Raw genomic sequence first — 18,963 nt, 5'->3', positions numbered from 1 at the left:
GTGGGAACGAAAGTGGAAAGAAGACCCAGAGTCTTTACCCAATCCATGTTTCCAGCTATAGAAAGGACAGTATTCACACATCTTAAGAAGGACAGATGGCTGTGGAAAGTCATGTTAGAGTTGTCCTGAGAGTATTTGTAGGAGGAGGATGCTGGAGAAATAGGCCCTGGCACCTGCCACCTGGCTGTTTTGGGAAAAGCGCTCATCTTGATACCAGAAGACCTGTAACCATGAATATCTTGTGTGGCCCTAACCAAGTAGCTGAAGCCTCTGTAGGGCCTCATTTGCCTCCTTTGGGAAATAGGAATGACTGTATTTGCCCTTTCTACACAGGGTTGGTTGTGTGCGTAAAATAAGACGCAGCGAAAGTACTTCTAATATATAAATTGCAATGTGAACATGAGGTGGTGGTAGTGATTGTTTTTCGTAAAGTAACTGTAGAGTCTTTTATATCATGAGATGCTTTTGCTTTTTAGTCTGAAGCGAAGTTGTCTGAGTACCTACAGCATATGTAACACTCCGGGTGCTAAAGGGCAGGTTTCTCTGCCCTTTACAGACTTACAGTCCAGTAATGGCATGGTGTGTCCATACGCAAAGGTGACTGAGAAACCAGGTAAGTACAGGAAAACATTGATCCGTTGTTACTGAGAGGTCTCACAGACTTTCAAAACATGTTTTTAATGAAGTCCTTCAAAAGAATGATAGACATTTCTCAGTTTTCTTAAACTAGGTATACTGAGCACGGGGAGGGGGGTGTGTTTCTTGTTTTGTTCTTGTTTTACACAATCAAGGTGTCTAAATGAAATTCAGGATTGATAAGTGGGCTTTATTGTTATCCAGGTATGAGACATTTGGCCTTTCTGCAACATTTGACACAGTTGTCCACCCTCTCCTTGAAACACAGTTCCTTTACTTTTCATGCACTTGAACTCTTTTGGCCTTTCTCCTTGTGTTAATTATTTATTGCTCCATAACAAGTCACCTCAAGACATATCTTAAAATAACAAACATTACCTTGTAGTTTCTGTGGGTCAGGTATTTGCGTGTGGCCTACCTGGGTAAGCTTTTGCTTATGGTCTCATGAGGGTCATCTCATGATGTCAGCTGGTGCCACAGTCATCAGAAAGCTTGACTGAAGCTAGAGGATCCACTTCCAGGATCATCCCCGTGACTGTGGGCAGGACACCTCAGTTCCTCACCACGTGAGCATCTCTGTTGGCCTGCTTGAATGTCCTCATGACACAGCAGCTGTCTTCCCCCAGAGCAGGTGATTCAAGAATGCAAGGTGGAAGCTGCAGTGTCTTTCATGACTTACCCTCAGAAGTCACATACTGCACTCCACAATATACACAGTTCCCACAGGTCAATCCTCTTCAGTGTGGGAGGGAGCTACCCAAGGGTATGAGTACCAGAAGGAAGGGGAGTGTTGGGGGCCATCTTGGAGGCTGGCCTGCACCCTCTGACTCATCCTTTCTTTTCCAGGAAAGGTAGCTCATATACAGCTACACAGTTTTCTCAGCCTGCTTCCACCCAGTAGAATTTGGGGTGTCCAAAGCCTCTTTGCCTTTTGTACCGTATCCCTGTCAGTCCTAATCTGAACACTGTGTGTCTCCTCTGAGTCTTCACTGCAGTTCACTCCATTAGGCAAAAGCCACACCCACAAATTTCTTTGAGATACATTCTTCTCTACTTGGGGTTTCTGCTCAGACTGCTGAGGGACAAGTGCCCGTAAGCTTCCTAGAAGCCTTGCTGTTTGAACAGCCCTCTGAGGCACCCCCTTAGGTCTCTCCTGGGCCTTAAAAGATTTTAGCTACAACCTTGGTCGTGCACTGTCATTTCCATAATATATGGGCTACACAGGTTACTCCACATGGGAGGAGACTCAAGGACATGAATACTGGGAGGTGGGGATTGTTGGAGGCCATGTGGGAGACTGCTACCACATTTCTGCATCTCACCAGTTTTCCCATCTCCTCCACACCAGTTTTACATGGTAGATTTCTTCAGTGCTCAGTGCTAGGCCCTCTGCTAACACCAAAGTTTCTCCCTAAGTGATCTAGTTCAAGCCCCTGGTGTTAATTTCCATCTCTATTCTGAATACGTACTACTACGTTTATAGTTCCGGCCCAGACCATTCTTCTCAGCTCCAGACCCAGCCAGCCAGCCACCTCTGCATCTCCGCCTGGATATTTCACAAGCACCTTTCAGTCAACGTATCCAAGATGGAATTCACAATCCCTCCAAATTCTTACAGGGTTCCTTTCCTTAACAGATGTCACCAGGGTTGAATTTCTCATGCCAGAAATCTGGGATAATCTTTGACCCCTGCCTCCCGTTAACTTGACACACCTAATCCACCTTTAGCCCTTGATCTTACCTTCTGCTCACGCCCAGTGTACAGGTGTTACTTCTCTCCCCTTAGGCTCCAACAATAGCCTCTTTTCTCTTCCATGTGCATCCACTTCTGCATCCCTCCATGCCTGGATCCATTCTCCACATACCGAGCAGAGTGGTCCTATAAAGATGTAAATCTACGTCACTTCCCTGCTCGAAACTCTCTGTAGGTTTAGGTTGAGAATCCTCACTGTAACCCGAAACTCTGCCTGATCTGAGCCCCACCTACTGCTCCCTGCTCATCTCACACTATGCTGCCTTCTCTGCCCAGCTACACTGGCGTCTTGCAGGTTCCTAAGTTCCAAGCTTCTCACACCTCCTGCCCCACTTATTGACCTTATAATGTTTATTTCATATCTCAGCTTAATTTTCTTCCAGAGGCATTCTATGATCCTAACAATTTAGGCTTGGTCCTCCTGCTACAAGCCCTCATAACACCCTGCTTTTATAGCCTTTATCACAACTGTAATAGTTTGAGTAATCATTTGTGGAATGCCTGTAAACTCCACGAGGGCAGGAACTTCATATTGCTTGCTATTGTACCCCTAATGCCTAGTACAATACAGGAATTCAGGAAGTATTTGTTGAATTCATGCTATTTTTCTTTCTAAGGGTGACTACCCCTTTCTGTCGCGTATATAACTTACTGTTTCTAATCTCTTGAAGACTGGGAAAATATCCAACCTATTAGAATTGTGTGTTGACTAAGTCAAGACTAGATGAAGTCTAATAAATAATGTTATTCTGCATATGATGTGGTGGCACTCCCTCCATATCTGAGCCAAACTGACCACTTTAAAGAACTCAATCTGTTATCTGAAAGGCAACTGCTTTCCTTTCTAGGGTCAGGAGATACTGCAGTTGAGGAATTCCATTATTCTACGGTTCCCAACTTTCCTCCCCTTTCCTCAACCGTGGGTGGAATCCCTAAACTTGCACAGAGCCATGAAATGATGGCCACACTGTGGGTGTGGAGGCTCTCCTAGATGCCTGGGCATAAGCCACCCAGTACTGCCACCCCAACCTCTGCTTCCAAGGAGTAGGTGGGCAGGTATCGTAAGCCTGCTGGAGGATCACACCATGTGACAAAGACTCCTGTCATGGAACCCAAAGGTAATGCCAAAGCTGCCCATGTCTGCAAAAAGGAAGAGGGGCCTAGTACGCCTGTTCAAGTCCGTGATGTCCTTCGTGCTGCTCCCGTCATGGGTGGCAGAGGGTGCCCTGTTACGAATTGTAGCAGTTACCCGAGGGCCAAATGACTAATTCTGACACCAAATTACCTAGGCTATAGTATTTCTCAAGCCTACAGAGTAGGCCCAGGGATTCTTTTCAAGAGGTTTAATTTTCCTAAATCACTTAACATGGAGACTGTAAGAAAGCCAGTATTGCTTTGTCATAGATTTAATTGGTTTACTAACAATTCTTGGGGCAACTTCTACCTTGTATTCCTTCCAAATCTCCAGCAGTTCCCCTAGCCTTACAGACACGTTAGAAGAAATAGCCTGCAGAATTCCACCCCCTTCCTCGCACCCACCCTCAACCCAGCTGTGCACCCTGGAGCTAATGGCCCCCCTGTTAGCCGGCAGCTCACACCAGCAGTTCGTGGCTTATTAAAACTGCCACTGTTTGCTAGCATCCCTTGCTGTGGCAGATGACTCTCGACTCCCCTTTTCGAAGCCAGAAACCCATTCCCAGCCCTTCGGTAGGGCTGACCTCCACTTGCAAGGCCTGACCAATCAGAAGGCTGTCATCCTTCTGACCGCAGTCATTGGGCCAAAGTGAGCCAATGAGCGTCCTCCTCTCAACTTTTCTCCGAAAGCTCTGGAGGGAAAGTCTTTTTGCGGAGGTTGCTTCTGTGGGGTGGATAGGCTTTGGGGCTACCGTGGACTGGCCTACCCCAAAGGAGAGACTGAATTCCGATAATGTTTGGGCTCCTGGCTCCCAGCTGTGAATTAAGTACAGCCGGACCAAGAAATGGAGAGAGAGGAGTTCCTTGAAGACGTCACTGCGGCTCTGCCACCCACCCGTGCCCAAGGCTAACTTCATCCTGGATCATGCTGTCATGTGAGTCTCGGTATATTTTATTTTCTGCTTAGTCTTTTGAGTTGGGTTTTTCTCCATGAATTGGAAAAGGTCTTGGCTTATAGTCTCCACAGCCCACTCCTGGGCACAGGTGAACATACTCTGTGGTTTCCAAAGACACTCCATTCTCCTGTGTGCCCTCTTCCCTTAAAAAGGGGGCCTCTTTTAGCTCCTGGGGAACTGAACATTTGCTGGAGTTCTTCCAGAACAGACTAATTTCCTTTTCTAGAGTCGTGTATGTTTGGGCTGGGCCCGTGTTGAAGCAGTCTTGTTCAACCTCTCTTGTTCTGTGATAAGAAAATTATTTGACAAAGTAGTTTGTTCCTCGGAATTTTGGCGTCCTGTGAGCGCAGGGACCATGTCTGTTTTGTTGAGTTCTTTATTCAGAGAACATGTTCCTTCATCGATCCAATAAATGCTTGTTGATTGGCTGAATGCATTTATCAGCCAAGTGACCTCACCTGAGATTACGACTCTGATATCCCAGTTATTCCTTCCTTTAAACCTGTAGCTCCCACCCCTACCTGAAAAAGAGAACACTGGAGGCCCGAGTTTAAAAATATAGTATTTAAAAAGACAGTATTCCATACAGTATTATTAACCACAGTCATCATGCTGTATATTAAATATAAGTCTCTAGATTTATTTCTGAGGCTCTCGTGACAAAAAAAGCTAACTATGCGAGGAGAAATGTTAATTAGCTTGACTGTAGTAATCATTTCACTTTGTCTATGTATATCAAGTCATCATGTTTTGCACCTTAAATATATACAGTTTTGATTAAAAAAAAGAAAAGAAAATACAGGTTCCAGAGGAGTGATGTCATGCAGAATAGGAGAGCGGGAAGCTCTAGGGTCAGTCCTTTGCCAAAACAACCACTAAACTGGGAGGAAATTGAACCAACAATTGCAGAACGCTTATGTATACTTTAACACACACACAAGAAAATATATGTATGCGTAAATATATGCAAAGTCTGAACTCTTCCCCTGGCGGTTCTGGTTCAGGTCTGTGTGTGTTGGGAATCTGCACTCCAGGTGTTTCTTATCTTCCAACAAGGAGGTGGAAAATGCTGCCGGATAACAAACACGTGCTCCCTTTGCAAGACGCTAAGTGAGCGGCTCCTGAATTCTCATTGCTCTTCCCCTTCCAGTGCTTTGCTACAGCAAGTGCTCAGCACACCTTTGCTGAATGAATGGAGGGGGAGATGGGGCTCACCAAAGGACCTTAGACTCAGGTGGCCTCCTGCGTCCTCTTTTCAACAATAGGCCCAGTTGTTTGTTGACTGACAAGCACGCTACTTCTCAGTGCTGACTCCTCCAGGCCACCTGGAACCTGCTTCCCTTGGCCAAAAGGCTCCTTTAGCAACCCATCGGGTTGGGCCTGGTTACCTGATCTTTTGGGCACAAAGGAGCCATTGCTATTGAAAATCTAACCAGAAATGGAGTCAACCAGACCACAGCATCTCTAAGCTATGCAAATCCATACGACGTTACCCTTCTGTATTTTAGAACTCCATGCACACCAGGGAAGATACTTCTGCTATTGAACTCGAGTAATTATGACGGAGGCAAAATCTAGCTTACTACCAAGAAATCACGTATAACAAAATGACCTGGGCAAGTGTCTTTCAGCCAACAGGGGTTGATCTGCAGTAATTTGCAATGTTTATTTTTAACAGCTGGTTGAAGCATGCAAGTAATTAAAAAATTCTTCATTACTAATATGTCGAATTTTAATCCTGGCAAATATTCTAGATGTATTATTTTTCTCCGGTCCTCCAGGGGAGCCTTATTACAGATCTAAAAGTAAAATACTTTCTTACCAATACATATTTTTAGGTTTTGTTATTAGAATGAGTTGCCATGCGCTCCTAACCACCTCTAGGAGCTAGTGTCCTGAATAGCTAGTATGAAATGCTGCCCAGCTTTGAAGAGAAATTATTTGCTGTGTTGCTGGGGCAGTTACAACACCCTCACTGAGTTGGGGTCATGCAACTTCTTCAGGGGGTTTTTGCCTCTGGGCATGTTTATCATTGGGATAATGATGGATGTAATCCATCACTCTCATTAATGAAATTATTCAAAGAAGTTCATTCTTACTAGTTAATTACTACAATTTGTTGAGCTATGACTATGTGTAAGACTCTCTATATTTCTTAAGCTCATTTAATTCTCTCAATGCTTTAAAAGTGGGCACTTTTTATCATCTCCAGTGTACATGTGAGGAAATGGAGCTCTAGGGAGGTGGAGTATTCTTGCCCAAGGTCACCCAAAGTCACTTGGCTAGGAAGTGGCAAAGCTTAATCCAGACACCAACTCTTTTTTTTTTTTAATTGCGATATAGTTGATTTACAATGTTGTGTTAATTTCTGCTGTACAGCAAAGTGATTGAGTTATACATATATATACATTCTTTTTCATATTCTTTTCCATTATAGTTTATCACAGGATATTGAATATAGTTCCCTGTGCTATACAGTAGGATGTTGTTGTTTATCCATGCTGTATATTAATAGTTTGCATCTGCTAACCCCAAACTCCCACTCCATCCCTCCCCCAACTCCCCTTCCCCTTGGCAACCACAAGTTTCTCTGTCTGTGAGTCTGTTTCATAGATAAGTTCATTTGTGTCATGTTTTAGATGTAAGTGATATCATATGGTATTTGTCTCTCTGACTTCACTCAGTATGATCCATGTTGCTGCCAATGGCATTATTTCATTCTTTTTCACAGCTGAGTAATATTCCACTGTGTATATGTACCACATCTTTATCCATTCATCTGTCAATGGACAGATGCTTCCATGTCCTGGCTATTGTAAATAGTGCTGCAGTGAACATTGGGGTGCATGTGTCTTTTTGAATTATGGTTTTCTCAGAGTATATGCCCGGTAGCGGGACTGCTGGATCATATGGTAATTCTATTTTTATTTTTTTAAGGAACCTCCATACTGTTCTCCATAGTGGCTGTATCAGTTTACATTCCCACTAACAGTGCAAGAGGGTTCCCTTTTCTCTACACCCCCTCCAGCATCTATTGTTTGTAGATTTTTTTGATGATGGCCTTTCTGACCATGTGAGGTGATACCTCATGGTAATTTTGATTTGCATTTCTCTGATAATTAGTGATGCTGAGCATCTTTTCATGTGCCTCTTGGCCGTCTGTATGTCTTCTTTGGAGAAATGTCTATTTGGGTCTTCTGCCCATTTTTTTGATTGGGTTGTTTGTTTTTTGATGTTGAGCTGCATGAGCTGTTTGTACATTTTGGAGATTAATGAGACGGTATTTTTTAAGTTTCAGGTAGATGATACCATGCTAGAGAAAAAATGGTAACCTATGCCTCTTTGCTTTAAATTTTGATATATTTAAACACTTACAATTGTTGAAACTGCACAGTTCAGATTGGGACTGGAACCCACAATCTCTGAACCACACTCCTTTGCATGGGACTGGAACCCAGCCACACTTCAGGTGTGACTTGAACTCACAATCTCCCAGCAAAAACTGCACACCTGGGCTTCCCTGGTGGCGCAGTGGTTGAGAGTCCGCCTGCCGATGCAGGGGACACGGGTTCGTGCCCCGGGCCGGGAAGATCCCACATGCCGCGGGGCGGCTGGGCCCGTGAGCCATGGCCGCTGAGCCTGCGCGTCCGGAGCCTGTGCTCCGCAACGGGAGAGGCCACAGCAGTGAGAGGCCCGCGTACCACAAAAAAAAAAAAAACAAAAAACTGCACACCTGGTCACAGGACTTAATGAAGCTCAGGTTCTTTATCTCTCAGTGCAGAAGGAATTCAGGGAGAGGAAAAGTGATAGGCAAGTAGATTATTAATATAGGACGTTTGTGAGGGATACAAAAGGGCAGGTGAAAGGGCTCTGCCCCGAGAATTAAGTGGGCTACATTTTTATAATTAAAGGAAAGTGGGGAAGGAGAGAAGACCACCTTCTTCCTCATTCTTTGAGTAGATGTCAGGCTTACATCACTAGCTCCTCCTTCACATCAGGTAGGAGAGTGTTTGACCCTGTAAGGCCAAATAGGACTGTCATGGCGCTATTCAAATCAGCAGAAGGGTGGTAACATACACTAAAATATGTTAAATCATCTCAGGTCTCAGTATAATGAGGGTCTTCTGCTTCGGGATGTCACCTTTCCCTTATATTCCTGTCCTTGGTCCTAAGGATCATTATCTTGCTGAAGTCGACCAGCAGGATGCAGGCCTCGTTTTTTTCGCTTAATGACCTAGGGCATATCTTGTCTTTTTATTTAGGGTCTTATAGTTCAGCAAGCCTGCTTCTTTTCGTGGTGTTCTGATAGTTTTCCTGAGCTATCATTAGCTCACAGTGGTCTCCCAAAATTCCCTAAAGCTCCTTCTCTATCTATAATCCTCCAGTGGGATTTCTAAAGCTACCTGTGTAACTATCCTACTCTATCCCTATCACTGTGTCTTGGTTTTAAAGCTGAAAGGGTCAAGCTCTTAATTCTGTATGCAGAATACTTCTTTTCAGTTTTAAAGTAACTATAAATAATTCATAAAGGAATTTTCCTTATAAGAAGTTAAAACACTGCAGACGAGGCTGAAGAACCCTTTTACCAATGTGTCCCAAATTATGTACATGTAGGTATTGTATAGCAGATTAGGCTGTAGTGTTCATTACTATCTCCATACTATTGTATTCTACCTCACATTTTCTTCTGCTACTTGTGTTTCTCACTGAATTGTGCATCATGATGATCTACTGATAATAGTATATATTCCTTGTTCGCTGATGTAGGAGGTGTGCAGGTGTATGAATATGGTGACTGTATGTCCCAGGTCTGACTGTATGCCCAGGACAGTTGTGATTTTATGCCTGTAGTCCCATCCGAATTTTTAATACTGCCCCTTTTCACTCTCAAATGTGTCCCATTTTGTATAAGGAATTATTTGGTCACTCTCTATATAAGATACTACAGTTATAATAGAAAGGATTACATAGTTTCCCATAATATCTGTATTACAAGTTGTAGTGAAGTGGTTTTGAGGGAAAAATAATCACTTTGAATGTGTACAGTAGAATCTAGTAGGAAATGCTAAATTCTGAGTATGCAGCAATATTCTACCAACACTGAAATATCGTTATCAAATTACCTAGCTAAACAGAATTTTATGTATGTGTTTATCAGCAATCCTTTAATGTAACTGGCAGCAAAACAGATTTACTGGTGGAAGAGAAGGTAATCTCACATCCGAGAGTCTGAGAGCAGACACTGGCACTGTACTACACTGAATGCTGGTAACTAGAAAAAGTCGCGATGTAAAACATATTTGAAGGAATGCCTCTACCATGCATGCAAAATAAAGCAAATAAAAATGGACAAAGCCATGTATCAAACTATAGTACATTTGAATAAATTCCTCTGCCAGTAGCCATTGTGCATGTAAAAAAGTATTTCAGTCAGTATTGGTACAAATTATGCAGGACAATGAATACACTTGAAAGAATTCCAATACCAACCTTTTGATTGAAGTAAAATAAACTATTTCTCAGGATACCATAGTATTCAAGCAACAAGAAAAACATTTCAATTCAAATAGAGCTTGCTATTTCAGTAAATACAGCAACCTGAGTCCAAAAGTATTTGTAAAATGCATTATAAATGTTTTACTTTTCATTTTTGCAAAATTTTAAAAGCCATCTGCGCTGCCTGAGCGCCGGTAATTCTCCTTATGATTGGCCATCACCGTGCTAGTAGTTGAGTCAATAATAGCCTCAAACGATGCATTGTCATTCTCAATATTATGGTTACTATTCTAGTAATCACATTGCTGCATCAAACTTGGGAAAGCCTGGGCCAGCCCTATGGGAACAGGTGCTCAGGTGGAACTGCCAGCCTGTGGCTCCCCAGGTGTGGGAAAAGCTCCTGTTCTGTGTGCACACCAGAACTTCCCTAACTCGTGTCGCCACGTACCTCTGGTTGTGCTCCATCTAATCTCCCACCTCCCTGCCGGTCTTCCAACATCATCAGCTTGACTCACCTGCCCTCAAGGGTGAAGTCTGAGTGCAGGGAGGTCCAACTCCTAGGGTGCCTTTCTGCTTCCCACCCTGGGCACGATGCTGGGCTGCAACTTAGCTTGAAGGAGGAGACTAGGAGTGTGAGTTTGGTGGCCCCCAGTGTAGATCTTGCCTTTGTGATACTGGACCACAACATGTGTGATACTTTGTGATATGATGATGTCATGGAACATGTCATATTTATGACCACCATAAGGTAGTCATACCTAATTCTTTTAACAGCTGCTTAGTATCAGTGGTTTCTTCTCACAACCATTGTCCAGAACTGAGACACACAGCGACCCCTAGACCAGCACTGGAAGGTAGTGAGGGAGATGGGGTCTGGGTGGGGCTTGGGTTGGGTTGGGTTGGCCACACTGTTCGTCTGCCTCTGAAGTGGCTGCACAAGTTTACCCTCCCCCCAGACCTGCTAGTCCCTCACCCCAGTTTTCTCACATTTAAATTTTTGCCAATCTGATGAGTAAAAAATGATTTATCATTTTAAACAATTTACACTTCTGTGATTACTACTGAAGATAGTACCTCGTCAAATACTTGGGAGACCTTTGGGTTTTCTCTCTTTTGAATTGCATGGTCACATTTTTCTCTCATCCTCTTTGTATGGGTTTGTAGGATATATTCAGGGTCATGTCTTTTATCACATAAGACATGGATAGGGTCAGGGGAGGACTAATTGGATGAACATGGTCAAAACATACAAACATCCAGTTATAAGGTAAAGAATTACTAGGGATGTAATGTACAGCATGATAAATAGAATTCACGCTGCTGTACGTTGTATATGACAGTTGTTAAGTGAGCAAACCCTAAGAGTTCTCATCACAGAGGAAATTTTTTTCTGTTTCTTTAATTTTGTACCTATATGACATGATAAATGTTCACTAAACTTGTGATAATCACTTCATGGTGTATGTAAATCGCATCATTATGCTGTATGTTAACCGTATCTCCGTAAAATTGGAAGAAAAAGAAGGCATGGACAGTATCTATCTCCACTTGCCTTTTAACCTTGTTTCAGTTGTCTTTTAAATTATATAGTACTTCTAATTTTGACATCAAATTAATGCATCTTTTTGGTTTTTTCTTTTTTTTTTTTAAGAAGATGTTGGGGGTAGGAGTTTATTAATTAATTAATTTATTTTTGCTGTGTTGGGTCTTCGTTTTCTGTGTGAGAGCTTTCTCCAGTTGTGGCAAGCAGGGGCCACTCTTCATCGCGGCGCGCGGACCTCTCACTATCACGTCCTCTCTTGTTGTGGAGCCCAGGCTCCAGAAGCGCAGGCTCAGTAGTTGTGGCTCCTGGGCTTAGTTGCTCCACGGCATGTGGGATCGTCCCAGACCAGGGCTCGAACCCGTGTCCCCTGCATTGGCAGGCAGGTTCTCAACCACTGCGCCACCAGGGAAGCCCCCTGTTTTTCTTTTGATATTTATTTGTGAAAGTCTTTCCCATTCAGAAGAAAAAATATTGAATATTTCTTATAATAATTTTAAAGTTCTGGTTTTTTACCCTGTTACCTTTATCTTGTATTTAGTTGTATAGACAATGGGAAGTAAATTCCTAACTTGGTGTCTTCTCAGTGAACAGTCATCTGGCTCAGTATAATTGGATTACTCATCCTTCTACTAAATTCAAATTTCTTCTCTCCCTCCCCTTCTCTGTCTCTCACCCACCTCCCTTCCTCTCTCTCCCTCTCCTCCCCCCTCCCGTCCTCCCCTCTCTCCCTCCCTTCTCCTCTGTGTCTCCCTCCCCTTCTCCCTCATCCCCTTCCCTTCTTCCTTCCCTCTCTCCTCCTCTCTCTCCCTTCCCTACCACCTCCTTTATGTCTCCCTTCCTCCCCCCTCCCCCTCCTTCTCCCTCTTCCTCCCACTTGTGTGTGTTTATGCAAAAACCAAAATCAATCTTGAAGTGATATCTGCAGTCCTGTGTTCACTGCAGCTTTATGCCCAATAGCCAAGATGTGGAAACAACCTAAATGCCCATAGACAGATGAATGGATAAAGAAAATAATGGTATATACGTACAGTGGAATATTATTCAACCATAAAAAAGGAAATCCTGTCATATGTTACAACATGCATGGATCTTGAGGACATTATGCTAAGTTAAATAAGCCAATCACAGAGGACAAATATTGCATGATTCCACTTACATGAAGCATCTAAGGTAGTCAAACTCGTTGAAACAGAAAATATTAGAATGGTGGTTGCCAGGGGCTGAGGGGAGGGGGAAATGGGGAGTTGTTGTTCACTGGATTTAAAGTTTTAGTCATGCAGGGCTTCCCTGGTGGCACAGTGGTTAAGAATCCGCCTGCCAATGCAGGGGACACAGGTTCGAGCCCTGGTCTGGGAAGATCCCACATGCTGCGGAGCACCTAAGCCCATGAGCCATAACTACTGAGCCTGCAGTCTAGAGCCTGCGAGCCACAACTACTGAGCCTGTGTGCCACAACTACTGAAGCCCATGCACCTAGAGCCTTGCTCCGCAACAAGAGAAGCCACTGCAATGAGAAGCCCGCGCACCGCAACGAAGAGTAGCCCCTGCTCGCCACAACTAGAAAAGGCCCACGTGCAGCAACAAAGACCCAACCCAGCCAAAAAAAAATTAAAAAAAAAAAAGTTTGTCATGCAAGATGCAAAATTTTAGAGACGTGCTGCACAACACTGTGCTCATTGTTAACAATACTGTACACTTAGAAATTTAAGTAGGTACACCTCATGGTATCTATTGTTCAACGTGGTTTTTCAAATATTCTTTTGCGTTAAAGTTTGGTAGAAGTTGTCCATAAAAATCATATGGAGTTGATGATCCCTGGAGGGCAGGTCTTTGGCCACTGTTTTTTCTTTGATTGTAACTGGATTGGTCTAGCTTCTAGTGATTCTTGGACATCTAATCATTTTTATTTTAATATAATATTGTCTAGTTTGTCTAGGCTCCCAAATGTTTATTATATTAATAGAGTTGAGTATAGTCTTTTCCTATACTATAGGAAAAGTATATAACTATACAGATTAAAAACTATACAGATTAAAAATTTTAATCTGTATAGTTTTTAATCTGTATAGTTATGCATGCTCTTTTTTCTCTCCTAGTACTGTTCATTTGAACTTTCTTTGCTTTTTTCCTTAATTTATCTATTTTATTTATTATTTTAGTCTTTTTAAAAGGTCCGTTTTATCAGTTTTATTAGATTGTAGTTTCTCTGCATCATGAATTTCTTTTATATTAATTTCATTTTTTACTTTTGAGGTTTTTTCCTAGCTTCTAAGTTAAAAGTTTAGCTCATTTATTTTCACTTACTCTTGTTTTGGAATAAACACACTTAAAGGTTTAATTTTTTTTGAGCAGAAGTTTTGTCCTTTCCCTTTAACCTAAAAATATTTTAGAAATAGGTTTTAAAGTTTTCAAGTGTAAGGACTTTGGGGGGATATCTTTACTTTGTTACTTCTTGTGGCAGTGAATTTGGACTTGTATTGGAGCTATTAAAAGCGTTCTTCCTCTCCCAATCCCCAGCCCCTGTGGCTTGGTGTCTAGTGAACATTTATAAATGTGCTGTGCTTGGACGAAACAAGTATCGTCTGTGTACAAAGCTCAGTGTGTTTGTAGAAGCATGTGTGTGCACTTGATCAAACTGTGACTTGCATTACTCAGAGGTTCTGTCCTTATTTTGTCTCCTTAAGCTATAGATTTCTGAGAGAGAACTCTGTCCCTCACTGTAATGAGCAACTTGTTGATTTTCTCTCCCAATCTGCTTTATGCTCTTCAAAGCTATGCTGTGAAAAGCATAAACGTTTGTGCTGATAACAGTTTGGGGCAGTGTTCTTGTTGTCAATGTAAAATGTTGCCCTTAGTGGTACCTACCTTGCATTGTAATTTGTCTGATTTAACAGTGCTACACCAGCTTAGCTTTTATTCAGCTTTGCCGGGTTCACCTTTTTATATAACTTTTTTCTTCCTCTCTTTCTATTCCTTTTGAAAATAAAACTTTAAAAATAGGAAAAATGAAAAGATAATACAACGGCATCTTCTCATTCCCCAGAATTATTAGCTGCTAATAATAACTGTTTCTTTTAGTCTGCCTCCCTCAGTCTCTCTTCCTCCCTCTGATCTCCACCCCTGCCCACCCCCCCCCCGACCCCGCGCCGAACCTCTCCTTCTCCTGCCTTTATTTTCCATTGTTAAATATTCTTCAGTTTTGGTGGTCACCTATGGACGAGAGAGAGTGAGCATGCCTGTATACACTTTTGGTAGAGCAGCGCTGCTTGTGTGTTTGTGTGTGTGTGAGTGTGTGACGGATAATTTTATTTTTATTTATTTATTTAAACATCTTTATTGGCATATAATTGCTTCACCATGTTGTGTTGCTTTCTGCTGTGTAACAAAGTGAATCAGCCATACATATACATATATCCCCATATCTCCTCCCTCTTGCGTCTCCCTCCCACCCTCCCTATCCCACTCCTAGGTGCTCACAGAGCACCGAGCTGATCTCCCTGTGCTATGTGACTGCTTCCCACTAGCTATCTATTTTACATTTGGTAGTGATTATATAAGTCCATGCCACTCTCTCACTTCGTCCCAGCTTACCCTGCCCCCTCCCCGTGTCCTCAAGTCCATTCTCTACATCTGCGTCTTTATTCCTGTCCTGCCCCTAGGTTCTTCATAACCTTTTTTTTTTTTTAGATTGCATATATATGTGTCAGCATACAGTATTTGTTTTTCTCTTTCTGACTTAATTCACTCTGTATGACAGACTCTAGGTCCATCCATCTCACTACAAACACCTCAATTTCATTTCTTTTTATGGCTGAATAATATTCCATTGTATATATATGCCACATCTTCTTTACCCATTCATCTGTCAATGGACACTCAGGTTGCTTCCATATCCTGGCTATTGTAAACAGAGCTGCAGTGAACATTGTGGTACATGACTCTTTTTGAATTATGGGTTTCTCAGGGTGTATGCCCTGTAGTGGGATTGCTGGGTCATATGGTAGTTCTATTTTTAACTTTTTAAGGAACCTCCATACTGTTCTCCATAGTGGCTGTACCAATTTACATTCCCACCAACAGTGCAAGAGGGTTCCCTTTTCTCCACACCCTCTCCAGCATTTGTTGTTTGTAGATTTTTTGATGATAGCCATTCAGACTGCTGTGAGGTGATACCTCATTGTAGTTTTGATTGGCATTTCTCTAATGATTACTGATGTCGAGCATTCTTTCATGTGTTTGTTGGCTATCTGTGCATCTTCTTTGGAGAAATGTCTATTTAGGTCTTCTGCCCATTTTTGGATTGGGTTTGTTTTTTTGACATTGAGCTGCATGAGCTGCTTGTAAATTTTGGAGATTAATCCTTTGTCCGTTGCTTCATTTGCAAATATTTTCTCCCATTCTGAGGTTGGCTTTTCGTCTTAGTTATGGTTTCCTTTGCTATGCAAAAGCTTTTAAGTTTCATTAGGTCCCATTTGCTTACTTTTGTTTTTATTTCCATTTCTCTAGGGGGTGGGTCAAAAAGGATCTCGCTGTGATTTATGTCAAAGAGTGTTCTTCCTATATTTTCCTCTAAGAGTTTTATAGTGTCTGGGCTTACATTTAGGTCTTTAATCCATTTTGAGTTTATTTTTGTGTATGGTGTTAGGGAGTGTTCTAATTTCATTCTTTTACATGTAGCTATCCAGTTTTCCCAGCACCACTTACTGAAGAGGCTGTCTCTTCTCTGTTGTATATTCTTGCGTCCTTTATCAATAATAAGGTGACCATATGTGTGTGGGTTTATCTCTGGGCTTTCTATCCGGTTCCATTGATCTATATTTCTCTTTTTGTGCCAGAACCATACTATCTTGATTACTGTAGCTTTGTAGTATAGTCTGAAGTCAGGGAGCCTGATTCCTCCAGCTCTGTTTTTATTCTCAAGATTGCTTTGGCTATTTGGGGTCTTTTGTACTTCCATACAAATTGTGAAATTTTTTGATCTACTTCTGTGAAAAATGCCATTGATAGTTTGATAGGGATTGCATTGAATCTGTAGATTGCTTTGGGTAGTATAGTCATTTTGACAATGTTGATTCTTCCAATCCAAGAACATGGTATATGTCTCCATCTGTTGGTATCATCTTTAATTTCTTTCATCAGTCTCATACTTTTCTGCATACAGGTGTCTTGTCTCCTTAGGTAGGTTTATTCCTAGGTATTTTATTCTTTTTATTGCAGTGGTAAATGGGAGTGTTTCCTTAATTTCTCTTTCAGATTTTTCATCATTAGTGTATAGGAATGCAAGAGATTTCTGTGCATTAATTTTGTATCCCTGCTACTTTACCAAATTCATTGATTAGCTCTAGTAGTTTTCTGGTAACATCTTTAGGATTCTCTGTGTATAGTATCATGTCATCTGCTAACAGTGACAGCTTTACTACTTCTTTTCCAATTTGGATTCCTTTTATTTCTTTTTCTTCTCTGATTGCTGTGGCAAAATCTTCCAAAACTTTGTTGAATAATAGTGGTGAGAGTGGGCAACCTTGCCTTGTTCCTGATCTTAGTGGAAATGGTTTCAGTTTTCCACCATTGAGAACGATGTTGGCTGTGGCTTTTTCATATATGGCCTTTATTATGTTGAGGTAAGTTCCCTCTATGTCTACTTTCTGAAGGGTTTTTATCATAAATCGGTGTTGAATTTTGTCAAAAGCTTTTTCTGCATCTATTGAGATGATCATATGGTTTTTCTCCTTCAATTTGTTAATGTTTTATCACATGGATTGATTTGCGTATATTGAAGAATCCTTGCATTCCTGGGATAAACCCCACTTGATCATGGTGGATGATCCTTTTAATGCGCTGTTGGATTCTGTTTGCTAGTATTTTGTTGAGGATTTTTGCATCTATGTTCATCAGTGATATTGGCCTGTAGTTTTCTTTCTTTGTGACATCTTTGTCTGGTTTTGGTATCAGGGTGATGGTGGCCTCGTAGAATGAGTTTGGGAGTGTTCCTCCCTCTGCTATATTTTGGAAGAGTTTGAGAAGGATAGGTGTTAGCTCTTCTCTAAATGTTTTATAGAATTCGCCTGTGAAGCCATCTGGTCCTGGGCTTTTGTTTGTTGGAAGATTTTTAATCACAGTCTCAATGTCAATGCTTGTGACTGGCCTGTTTATATTTTCTGTTTCTTCCTGGTTCAGAGTCAGAAGGTTGTGCTTTTCTAAGAATTTGTGCATTTCTTCCAGTTTATTTTATTGGCATATAGTTGCTTGTAGTAATCTGTCGTGATCCTTTGTATTTCTGCAGTGTCAGTTGTTACTTCTCCTTTTTCATTTCTAATTGTATTGATTTGAGTCTTCTTCCATTTTTTCTTGGTGAGTCTGGCTAATGGTCTATCAATTTTGTTTATCTTCTCAAAGAACCAGCTTTTAGTTTTATTGATCTTTGCTGTCGTTTCCTTCATTTCTTTTTCATTTATTTGTGATCTGATCTTTATGATTTCTTTCCTTCTCCTAACTTTGGGGTTTTTTTGGTTCTTCTTTCTCTAATTGCTTTAGGTGTAAGGTTAGGTTGTTTATTTGAGATGTTTCTTGTTTCTTGAGGTAGGATTGTATTGCTCTAAACTTCCTGTGTAGAGCTACTTTTGCTGCATCCCATAGGTTTTGGGTAGTCGTGTTTTCATTGTCATTTGTTTCTAGGTATTTTTTGATTTCCTGTGTGATTTCTTCAATGATCTCTTGGTTATTAAGTAGTGTGTTGTTTAGCCTCCATGTATTTGTATTTTTTACAGATTTTTTCCTGTAATTGATGTGTAGTCTCATAGCGTTGTGGTCAGAAAAGATACTTGATACAATTTCAGTTTTCTTAAATTTACCAAGGCTTGATTTGTGACCCAAGATATGATCTATCCTGGAGAATGTTCCATGCGCACTTGAGAAGAAAGTGTATTCTGTTGTTTTTGGCTGGAATGTCCTACAAATATCAATTAAATCCATCTTGTTTAATGTATCATTTAGAGCTTGTGTTTCCTTATTTATTTTCATTTTGGATGATCTGTCCATTGGTGAAAGTGGGGTGTTAAAGTCCCCTACTATGATTGTGTTGTTGCCGATTTCCCCTTTTATGGCTGTTAGTATTTGCCTTATGTATTGAGGTGCTCCTAGGTTGGGTGCATAAATATTTACAATTGTTATGTCTTTTTCTTGGATTGATCCCTTGATCATTATGTAGTGTCCTTCTTTGTCTGTTGTAATAGTCTTTATGTTAAAGTCTATTTTGTCTCAAAAAAGAATTGCTACTCCAGCTTTCTTTTGATTTACTTTTGCATGGAGTATCTTTTTCCATCCCTTCGCTGTCAGTCTGTATGTGTCCCTAGGTCTGAAGTGGGTCTCTAGTAGACAGCATATATACGGGTCCTGTTTTTTTATCCATTCAGCCAGTCTGTGTCTTTTGGTGGGAGCATTTAATC

The sequence above is a fragment of the Globicephala melas genome, chromosome 19, assembly GCF_963455315.2.
Source record: "Globicephala melas chromosome 19, mGloMel1.2, whole genome shotgun sequence".
NCBI classification, from domain to species: Eukaryota; Metazoa; Chordata; class Mammalia; order Artiodactyla; family Delphinidae; genus Globicephala; species Globicephala melas.
This window is presented reverse-complemented; position numbering follows the sequence as displayed.